At 34.0% G+C, this 12,649-nt stretch overlaps 1 pseudogene; it reads left to right on the top strand.

Annotated features, from left to right (window-relative positions):
• Positions 1–7,400, top strand: part of LOC149197125 (ubiquitin carboxyl-terminal hydrolase 6 pseudogene) — a 51,066-nt pseudogene extending 43,666 nt beyond the window's left edge.
• The last annotated feature ends 5,249 nt before the right edge of the window (positions 7,401–12,649 follow it).

The following is a 12,649-nucleotide window of genomic DNA, read 5'->3' as shown; positions in this document are numbered from 1 at the left end:
CCATCTGTAGTATCCATGTTCCGGGATTCTTACCATCAAATTTCCTCATATCGATTTTTGGAACATGGTGGATCTTCAATCCAACATTTGAGTCTATGAAATCATGATTAACATTTCTTTTGTTCTCATCATGAGTTTCCTTCACCATTAGTGACCATTTCTTGTAGCAACTTATTCAAATGTATCTTCAATTCTTCCATCTTATCGTCCATGCCATTCACCTTAGCTTCCATCTTAGTGTCCATGCCATTCATCTTAGCTTCCATGCCATCCATCTTAGCTTCCATGCCATTCACCTTAACTTGCATGCCATTCATATTAGCTTCCACGCCATTCATCTTGGCTTCATTTATGTTTAGTGAGAGTGAAATTTGTTGTACTTGGTCTTGTAATTTTCATATATCATGTTGCATTTCTTTTTCTTCTTCACAAATCATGCTAGAGATTTCAGGTTTCTTACTAGGTGTTTCCATTTTCTTTCTTCGGGGCATTAATTAATGTGAATAATTCTTAACTATTCCCTTTGAATTCCTACAAACTAATTTTTCAAACTAATCTTATGCAAAATTTAAAAAAAAACTACACACCTTTTTTTCACTTTGTAAGAGATCAATATTGAATCTGTTGTATCTCTGTAACTATGGATCTAGAATATCTGAAATCTCATTTGCAGTAGCCACTTGGGTCCTCTTTCTAACCCCACAAGTCTAATCAAGATTGGATTCTCCAATGAAGAGTTATGCCAAATCTCCCACAGTGACCTGATTATATACTAGTTTAGTAGAGCAAACTTGTATGACATGCCACGTGTCACTGCTTAAACCTTGGTACCTGAAACTGATACACATAAAACTAAAGGCCATCATCTTTATGAAAATTCTTATGAAAGTTTAATCTGATGCTCAAAACATAAGTTATGACGATTTTCCCTAGGTCACATGTTTGGAATATAATTCAGGAGTCTGCAAAAACCCTAACTTCCTCATATCATATCTCTGCAAATATAGTGAGACAAGCTCTAAAATTCGGACCTGAAGTTCAGAAATATTTCAGATCAAACTATTTTTTTTTTAGCTTCTGAAATGTTGCAGAAAAAAATTTATAGCGAAAATTTCACGATGACCTATTTGGAGCAACGAAATCCTAGAATCCAAAGCTCTGATACCAAATGTTATGAAACCAACTCACAAAAAGATAGAAAAGATAGATCAATTCCTTAGAAATAAGCCTCTTCGAGGGGGGAACCTCCTTTACATTAAACAAATGAATAATTCTTAGATGATACAAATGACTAAACCTCCCTTCTATATATAGTAGTCTAATGGGTAACAATATAATCAAGCCTACATAACAGTAATAACATAAGGGCACAAAAATAACAATAGTGGGTTTCTATGGGGCATACTAATAACAATATGGGGATAATAGGGGCAAAATAATAACAATAAAGGATACAATGACAATAGTAATGAAGGAATCACTAGTATTATAGGGGCCTAACACATGCAAACATAAACGATGAAGTACAAGCGAGCCCTGCTTCACTTGCCAAAGATGATGAGGGCCAATACGGTCGAGCTACAAGCACATATCTAGAGTCAAATCTATAACTATGAGGACCTCATCCAACTCATCGCTAGCATACAAGCTTCCCATGCATGAGTATTCAAGAGCATGGATGTTGTGGTGCGCACACATTCGATCCCATCACTTGGGACTCTCACCCAGGTGAAGACCAAGAAGTAGGTCCGACAGGAGCTTGACTCATACGTTGACGAGTTGATGTGTATTTCCAGCTTCCTAGACTTACCTATCAGTGGAGACATCATGCTCAAGTATGTCGCTGGTCTAGCCACATTGAAGAAAATGATGCGCATGCTTTCAAACACGTTGCACAGATGAGCTCGAGCAATGTACCCGGATGTTATGGAGGCAAGGTTTAGGTTTTAGAAAGATATCACAGTAAAGAACACAGACACTATCAAGGACTACAAATCTTGGCATCAATATGTTACTATTGATCAGCGTGAGGATGTCGAGCAGTTGGACTTCTATAGTTTTCTACTTCAGAGCGATGTCTAGTTTGGCTTGCTCAAGCCATTGTTCACATGGGTACATGTGCATTATAATGTTGAGTCATGTTAAGTGTAATTCAAGCGTCAATATTGGATGTAATAGTCATAGACTAGGTGAAGTGTCATGAGGGTAGATGAATGGTCACAAAGGGGAATGTCAAGGGTCACCCCCACCCTTTTCTATAAATGGTTCCTCATGACTCATAAAGCAGAGATGCACATCATCTCCTTTGACGAATATCATCACAGAGTTGTGCAGTCTCACACAATACCGACTCCAGAGGACCAAACATCCCCTGCGCAAGTTTAAGAACAAGTGATTGTGACTGATGTGCACAAGCATCCCGCTTCTTTGGTCGATGCAACCAGAGTGTATGCCGAAGCCACTAGCTCAAGTTTTCATTTTCTTATAGCTGAGAATGAGTGAATGGTGAAGGAACTACAGGTGGGAAAACAAGGGGGAGACTTAGTGACAATGTCTGCCCGAGCTGAACTAAAGAAGGCAATACTAGATGACATATTATCCCTTGACACAGCTATGTGAGCATTGTACTCCAAGTTTGGTACCGTGCACCAAGCAGTCGTCCATCTCAACGGATGGTAGTAGTGATGTGCACGAAGAGCATGCATCTTAACGAACATACATGATGATGTTGATAACATGCAAACATGGATGATGAAGTACAAGGGAGCCCCGCTTCACTTGCCAAAGATGATGAGGGCCGATGCGATCGATCTACAAGCATGTATCCAGAGTCAGATCCAGAACTATGAGGACCTCCTGCAACTCATCACTAGCATACAAGCTTCCCATGCATGAGTATTCAAGAGCATGGATGTTGTGGTGCATGCACATTTGTCCCCATCACTTGGTACTCTCACCCAGGAGAAGACTAAGAAGTAGGTCCGATAAGATCTTGACTCGTACTTCGACAAGTTGATGCACATTGCCACCAGCCCAAAACTGCCTATGAGGGCAAACATCATGCGTAATTATGTCACTAGTCCGGCCACATTGAAGACAATGATGCGCATGCTTTTAGACAAGTTGGACAAAGGAGCCCGAGCAGTCTACCCGGATGTTATGGAGACAAGGTTCAGGTTTCAGACAGATGTCAAAACAGAACACATTAACACTATCAAGGACTACATATCTTGGCATCAATATGTTATTGTTGATCAGCATGAGGATGTCGAGCAGGTGGACTTCTATAGTTGTCTACATCAGAGTGACGTCTAGTTTGGCTTGCTCAAGCCATTGTTCACATGTGTACATGTGCATTGTAATGTTGACTCATGTCAAGTGTAAGTCAAGTGTCAATAGTGGATGTAACAGTCATAGAGTAGGTGAAGGGTCATGAGGGTAGTTGAATGGTCACAAAGGGGAATGTCAAGGCTCATCCCACCCTTTGTTATAAATAGTCCCTCATAACTCATTGTATAGGCTTTTGGTTAGCTAAGCTTCTAATAAGACTATCTTGGAAAGATCTTGGACAATATTGTAACACACCTTGGCTTCTCCATAGCATGGAGCTAGTTCATCTCTTTGGAGGAGCAGGCGAATGTGGCTGTAATGTTCCACTATAGGGGCTAGCAGGTTTACATGGATGTATTGTATGATTGGAACTTACACTTATTTCTATAATAAGAGCCAACACATTTTCATGCATATGTTGTTATTGTAGTTGGATTGTTCCAGTTGCTTTAGTGATGTATGTTGTTTAACTTTCATATTTGTGTATGAATCTTGTTGTAGATGTGCTGTTGGTTTAACCATCACTTTGGATTGCCGACTAATCTGCTTTCTAGTGTGTGATGCATCTTTGCTCGTGTGTTCCCTTCCCAGCTAAGTACAGATACAGGTTTTCAAGGGGCACACTCATCTCAACCCACTTGTGTTAGAACCTCTCATGCACCTTCCCTGACTCACTGCAGTGGTCACACCCTTGCTATTGACAGAGTTATCTTACTTTCCTCTGTGCGACATCGCGATCAAGGCATTACCTTATGACCCACTGCTAGGAATCCTACACCAAAAAGTCGGAGGTCTAATTGGGACTTCTTACTGGGGAGATCCCCTTGACATGTTGGCGGGTCTAGCACCGTCAACACCGGGGAAGTGTGCATAGGAACTAGGTTTCAACCTAGAGTTCATTTTTCAATTTTTTTTTTCCTAGATGCATGATTAAAGCATATAGATGCATAAATCATTTAGATATATATATATATATATATATATATATATATATATATATATTCCGATACTAACCATTCATTGACAAAGGATCTAGAATGCAGATTAAACAATTTTTGGAGCACAAGGACTACAAAGAGGAATGGTATCGAAATGCGATTGCGCCACGCCATATATCCATTCTTGAAGAGATTTTTGTGGCAAATCTAAAGGTTAAAATTATTTTTCATGTGCTCATGCATAATCATGTACATTTTGCAAATTGGATATGAACATTCTAGAAAGTCTAATCTGTAATTGGCTCCATTGAAAACATTCATATATATATATATATATATATATATTTCAAGAATGATAGAATAGGGAAATAAAATCAAGCTTGATTGCATTTTTATTTAGAATTTAGAATTTTTAGATTGTATTTATTTTCTTGCATTTTAATAATTCTGAAAAAATATTTTTAATAAAAATAAAAAAATAAAAATCATGTTTTGATTTTCAATAATAAAAAAAATGTTAGATTTCCATTATATATATATATATATATATATATATATATATATATTTAAATATATATATATATATATATATATATATATATATATATATATTAAAAAAAATATGTTTCTGAGTAAGGGAAATGTAAATTTTTAAATAAAAATATGAATTCTTTTCTCCAAAAAAATTGACAATTTAGGTTCTCGTGCAACCTGTAAAAAACAATTAAATGCATTAGGTTAGAATAGAAATTCAAAATTCATCGTATAAAAAAAATCTTGCTTTGAATTTGATCTGATTTGCTGCATTTATCTTGGAAAAATGGGTAGCGTTATAAGCAATCAGCGTAACATCACAATTACTTACCTCATGAAATGTTGTTTAAATGAAGGATTTGTTGAGCAATCAAAATATTTCTGTCATGATCTTATTACAACAACAATCCTTTCATACACTCAACGATTCTCATTGATGTGCCACAGTAACAATTCATGTCGTGCTGCCATCATCTAATGATTAACAGAATTCACTTGGTTATAAGATCCATATTTTTGGGAAAGAATTTAAGCATATTGTGCTGGAGATTTGTTGCACTTAAACGATTTTTCTTCCTACTTTGTCCAATAATTATTTTCTCCCTTTGAGTTCTTCAACTATGGATTTACCTGAAATTGTATTGGCAACCGCTTTGAAACCGCCAATTTTATCATGAAATCTATTTCACCCTCTCCTCCGTGTTCTCGAATATCTACCTCGAGGAATTCCAATAGATGCTTAGTTAATGGGAATATTTATTGCGACTTTCCAAGCAATACTGCAAAGAACATTTCCTGCAGAACAATCAATGGAACAAACTAGAACAACACGAAACACCCATGCTGGTGCTGGGCCAATGTCCAAGAACCTTCTTGTGGACGAGCTCTATGCTATGGTTCATTTATTTATTTATTTACAGAATCTTTTCTTCCTTTGGATCTCTAAATCTCCAAATCTAGTAGTCATTCTAGAAGAAATTGATTTTGTTACCGGAATAGAGGAAAAATACGTAATAGTTTTGACTAGTCATTTTAAAATGCATTTTATGACCAATTGGAAGCGAATTTAAAAACACTAAAACATGGGTTTTATTTAGAATAGGGCCAGTTGTATTACCCATGAGCAATATTCTCAAATTCGTAACCATTTGAGATATTTTTAGGGTTATTTGGAGCCTTATTTTGGAGATTGTGTAAAAAAAACGGTTTTTCAATTTAATGCACACATAGGTAACTACTTTATTTGTGGCCCTGAAAGGATCAAATCGATTTAATTGATCTATAGGAGGTGGGTCCATCACGATAACACTTAGAGGCTTGAACATGAAGTTTGTTTTGGCCACAAAGTCAAATCCCGACAATGACAGTAAAAGAATCTCAGCTAAAAACAAATCTCGTTGTTGTGATTTGTGGTAGTTTCAACTACCTACAAACCCTCATGCAATTACATTCAGGGTTTCCTAGTTAAAGCCACTCCATCAATATTGGCATTTAGTTTGGAGTTTTGCTGATGGTAGCGCAGTGTTGGGGTCATGCATTGAGATTTGCTATACCCACATTTGATCTGTAAGTTTTAGTGGCGTTTTAGATTAGGCGTGGGATTAGTTAGCCGAGTGATCGAGGTGTGCGAAGAGAGAAAGTAGGGATTTCATTCTCGTTACCGCAGCTCTAATGCAATTTTCTTTTGAGTGCATTCATTTCGCAGGAAGTAGTTTGTTGCATATGGGGATTCTAAATGTGGAATGTCAAATGAAGTGGCTGCCCAATCATGTAGCGAACGCAGTCGTGGACATAAAAACGTTTTTTTTAAGAAGAACAAGTTGCATCTATGGGCCACATAGTTGTTTTATTCAATTTGGACAATACATGCTATATGAATTCAACTGTACAATGTTTACATTCGGTTCCAGAGTTGAAGTTAGCGTTATAGAAGTACACATAGTGTGGGAGGAATAGTGATTTAGATCCTTCATCTCATTTTTTAACTGTGGCTACTAGGGATTTATTTGGTGAGCTAGATAGAAGCACTCAAGTTGTCGCTCCTATGAAATTTTGGATGACGCTGAGAAAGAAGTATCCTCAGTTTTCGTAACAACATAATGGTCTATTTATGCAAAAGTATGCAGAGGAATGTTGGACCCAACTTATCTATACACTCTTACAATCTCTCAAGTCCCTAAATTCAAGTGAATCTATGAAGTCTTTATTTGTGATCGAGCTTACAAGAAAGATTCGATGTGCTAAAAGTGGCGAGGAAAGTTTGGAGACAGAGTTGGTGTACTCGTTAAAATATCACATTTTTCATGAGGTCAACCATTTGCATGAACGACTGAAACATGGTCTGAAGTCTGAACTAGAGAAGGTGTCTCCCACATTAGGCCGCAGTGCAGTTTATTTCAAGGAATCACACATTAACACCTTGCCAAATTATTTAACCATACAGTTTGTACAACTCTTTTGGAAAAGAGAATCAAACTAGAAGGCAGTAAATTATCCTTAGAGTTGGATGTTCTAGATTTATGTTCTGATTGGCTACGTAAGAAGTTGAAGGAACCACTCCAAAAATGCATCTCCATTCTTCAAACATTGTATAGTTAAAACCACGTTTCATTTTCAAAACGCTTCAATGTTTTTCTACACGTTCGACTCATTTTTTCACATATGGAAACATTTTATACATGGCAAATTTTGTTTTTTTATTACGTTGTTTTTTACTATGTTTTTTTAGAATTTTATATGTTATGTTTTAATGTTTTGTTATGATTTGTTACGTTTTTTTTAATGAAGTGTTTTTATAACATTTGTACATTTATGTTATAGGTTTAATTATGATTTTTGTTCTGTTTTTTTGTACATATATTTTAGTTTGTACATCTGTTTTTCTTGTTATGTTTTTCTTGTATGTACATCTATTTTACTTTTTAGTTTTGTAAATATTTCATTAAGTTTTAGACTGTATGTTTTATTATTTTTTAAGAAAATTGTCATGGAAAATTGTCATAAAAATTGACGTGAAATTCATTTAATGACTAGAGAAAATTGAGAAAACGTTGTTGTGATGGTTCACTTACACACCCGTCGAAGCAAGAAACAAAAAATAAAAATAAAAAATCATAAAACACAAGACAAAAACAATTGAATAAAAGCGCAATTTCTCACCTTAACTAAACTTAATTTCAAATCAAATTTCATTAAGATTGAGTTTTTACATTGTCGAAATCATGCTCAAAAAATTGTTATTTTTTTATCTAATTTTATGTCTTCAAGCATGATGTAGGAAAGAATAAGAACTATAAGGGCACTTTATTTGCAGGATCGATTGATGAATTTTTTTATTGAGGATTGTTTTCCAGGAATCATTAAGCATTCGCAAATAATATTTATTTATCTTTATGAAATGCTATGACCGAGGAAATTGTGCATATCATCCTTTTAGAAATTGGATTTATTGTCGCAATTGTAAAATTAGATTAACCATGATAATTTGAAGCAAAGACACGTCATGAACCTGTTTTACTAGCGTATGTATCAAAAAGAAATTGATCACTTCTCTTTAAACACACTTACGTTTTATTGCAATGTTAATGCCATGTTTTTTCAGGTTCTAGGACAATCGAAGAATTGAAGGAATCCAATTATGCATGATTGGTTTTCTATGACCAATTTCATGAAACATGAACCAATTAAATCCATTTTTTTCATTCATAAATGCCATCATTTTTGCTCTCCAAACTCAAAAGCTATTCAAGCATTTTTTTCTAAACATCGTCGTCACCATTTTCCTTGCAAGAGTTGCATGTTTCCATTTATATTTTCCATTCACATTTTCCATAATTTCCATTCATTAACCCAGTAATAAATACATTCAGCTCGCTGACATGATGATTTTTCATTTTTCTTTCGTTCACTTGTTTACCCTCTTGTCATTTTCCTTTCCATTAAATAAATCCCTCTTGATGCAAATTTTCCATTCATAGTCCTTCCAAAATCATTATTCGATACTCGCGTTAGATGATGGGGGATTCATTAATGCCTCCCTTCTAACAAGTATTGGCCTATCAACATCAACACATTATCTAGGTTCAATGCTCGAGTCCTTATTAGTACCTTGATGCTTGTATGCATCAATGATAAGTTCTCTCGCTGAAAATCATGGGAATACATCAATGTCCCTTGATCATTGGATCTTGCAAGTGGGTCAACATCAGCTTATCTATTCTCACTTTGCAAGATGTGCTTAGGTAACTTGGTGCTCATTGACATTAATGGTGAGTTTTCCTTGCATTGGTTAACGTCATTCATTAATAGCTGGTAATCCAATGACCTCTCTTCATGCTCGACAAAAACACGTTTATTCACATGACTAGAATTATACCATCGGGATTTGTAGTAGGTGAAGACTATATCATTTCAGCATTTTGTAGCGGATACAGCAGATTTAGCAGCACAAATAAAGAATCCACTTTCACCACCTCATCCACCATTTATGCAACCAAGAAGCAGATGGAATTATACATTCTATTCCATGATCCAGCCGTAGCTACAACTTCTCTACATATGCACATTTTGCCCACTTCCTAGGTAAGTAGAGGTATGTTATTTTCCATCTTTTAATCATAGAACTCCTTAAATACTAGAATTATAATTTTTGGAAAATACTTCACCATATTTCCTTTCTCATTAAAAAAAAAACAGTGAACAACTTTAGTTGGGGGGTAGGGACATCCATTTATGATCACTCTTCATATCACTTCATTCCATTTCACTTCATTTCATCCTAACATACTTGTCCTAAACATTATGATTGCATTATGGTTCAAAAGTTATGTGATTTGGAATAAAGACTAAATGATAAGCATATTATATGGTTGAATCAAATATGCATTTTGAAATATGTTCAATAAATCTTGCTGCAACAAAAAGAAACAAGGTATTGTAACACATCAACCAATACCAGTTAAAATTTGGTTGTCCCACAAGAACCAACCAAATGTGTTCCAATTCAATGTATGACAAGGAATACTTTGCAAAAATAGATGAAATTGTCAAATGAAAAGTTTAAGGACAATTGATATAAGCCAAGCTCATTCAAAAGAAAACGATGATTAAGCAATGCAGTAAATTGCATGCAGACATGCAATAACATCAATTGGGGGGTATGTAGAGCCTCCAAAATGTATTCAAAATATCATCCACTTTCACCTTTACTGCCACCATTTCACTCACATGTCGCAACTCCATGACCATATAACCTTTCATTAGCCTTAATTTTCATAATTATATTGGTTCCATTTGTGTTTTCCAAAAGCTAATGACATATACTTTCTAATACTTAAAAGTGGCTTGAGTTTCATGACATGTGTAGGTCATTTGGAAGCTTCTAAGGCACCCTTATGTGGCCTCCAATGCTCAAATTCGTATTCCCTTCAAGATATGGAAGGAGATTTGGATAAAGGTAAAAGAGGATATGTGTCTCATCATTACCTATTTGAGTTGTAACTCTATGAGATTATGTGTCTCATCATTACCTATTTGAATTGTAACTCTATGAAATTTTCTATGGATCTAAGGAGAGAATAGTGGACCTCCATTAATGAGACAGCTTCTTATTTTTTTGTATAAATATGAGAGCCTCCTCCTTTCAAAGGCATGTGTAAAGTTGGAGATACTTAGGTGGAAAGTTAAGATTACTCATGTTTTAGATGGAATTTAGATTTAGCACCATGCTCATGAGTGATGTTCACCTTGATTGGTAATTCTTGCACTGGGAGCCTCTCAACTTGCCATCTCTCATGCTTTTGGATTGGCCACCTACAATGTGTGAGATTTATTGTTTTTCATAGATTACGATTTATTGCTTTCATAGGTTAAGATTTATTTCTTTCATATCTTTTCCTGTGTGACAGGTTAAGAGTGATTTCTTTTATTTGCTTTCATATCTTTTCCTATGTGAGATATTAATATTGAATGTTTTTTATTTCATTTCATTTCATGTGGTTTTTATAATTCATTTCATAGGATCATGATTTGATAATGCACACATGATCCCTTAGACTAGATCTCATTTCATGAAATTTAATTTCTGAAATAGTGGCGTGCTTTTCAATTCCTGTAAGTGTGGTAGATTAAGATTTCAATTCCATCCACTATACTATAATTTCTTTCGAATTGATTTTTGAATTAAAATAGGTGAATTTGGTTTGTCGTTATTTGGTTTCATAGTTAGATTGATCTAAATTAGAAGTTAATTTCTAGCATATACAGTGCACGCGTGCTTCGCAAGTTTTATGAAATCCCCAGGTTGACAATTAAATGATAGGTAATCAATTTTCCTCAACATTTTGGTGCTGTTTCTGGGGAAGTGTTCATAGGAACTAGCTTTTAGTCTAAAGTTCATTTTTCAAATTTTTTTCCTATATCCATGATTAAAGCATGTAGATGCATAAATCATTTAGCTGCATATCATTTTTAATATATATATATATATATATATATATATATATATATATATATATAATATTTTTTTTTCTTTTTCTCTTTTTTTCTTTTTTTCGATACTAACCATTTATGGACAAAGGATCTAGAATGCAGATTAAACATTATTTGGAACACAAGGACTACAGTGAGAAATGGTATCGAAACAAGATTGCACCATGACATGCATCCATTCTTCAAGAGATCTTTAAGACAAATCTAAAGTTTAAAATGATTTTTCATGTCCTCATGCACAATCAGGTACATTTTGAGAATTTGGATATGAACATTCTAGAAAGTCTAATCTGTAAATGGATACATTGGAAACAATCATATACTTAAAAAAACAAAAACAAAAAAAATTCTTTCAAGTAGGATAAAATAGGGAAATAAAATCAAGCTTGATTTCATTTTATTTATAATTTAAAATTTTTAGATCATATTTATTTTCTTGCATTTTAATAATTTGAAAAAGGTATTTTTAATAAAAAAATAAAAATAAAATCATGTTTTCATTTTCAATAATAATAAAATCATGTTAGATTTTCATTAATATATATATATATATATATATATATATATATATATATATATATATATATATATATATATATATATATATATATATATATATATATATATAGATATAGATATATATATATATATATTAAAAAAAATGTTTTTGAATAAGGGAACTATAAATTTTTAAATAAAATTATCAATTCTTTTTTCCAAAAAAATTGGCAATTTAGGTTCTTGTGCGACCTGTAAAAAAAAATTAAATGGATTAGCTTAGAATAGAAATTCAAAATTCATCATATTAAAAAAAAAACTTGCTTTGAATTTGATCTGATTTGCTGCATTTATCTTCGAAAAACGTGCAACGCTATAAGCAATCAGCATAACATCACAATTATTTACCTCTTGAAATGTTGTTTAAATGAAGGATTTGTTGAGAAATCAAAAGATTTCTCTCCCGATCTGATTACAACAACAATCCTTTCATACACTCAATGATTCTCATTGATGTGTCGCAATAACGATTCACATCGCGCTGCCATCATCTAATGATTAACATAATTCACTTGGTTATAAGATCTATATTTTTGGAAAGAATTTGATTAGATTGTGTTGGAGATTTGTTGAACTTAAATGATCTATCTTCCTACTCTGTCCAATAAGGTTCTACTCCTTTTGAGTTCTTCGACTATGGATTTACCTGAAATTGTGGTGGCAACTCCTTTAAAACTGCCAATTTTATCATGAAATATATTTCACCCTCTCCTTCATCTTCTGGAATATCTACCTCGGGGAAGCCCAATAGAGGCTTAGCTAATGGGAATATTTATTGCGATTGTCCAAGCAATACCTCA

Source organism: Pinus tabuliformis, chromosome 2_2 (assembly GCF_031772625.1).
Source record: "Pinus tabuliformis cultivar Carrire ecotype Pingquan chromosome 2_2, CPIR1, whole genome shotgun sequence".
NCBI classification, from domain to species: Eukaryota; Viridiplantae; Streptophyta; class Pinopsida; order Pinales; family Pinaceae; genus Pinus; species Pinus tabuliformis.
Note: the sequence above shows the minus strand (reverse complement) of the source record. Positions and strands in the feature narration are given on the sequence as shown.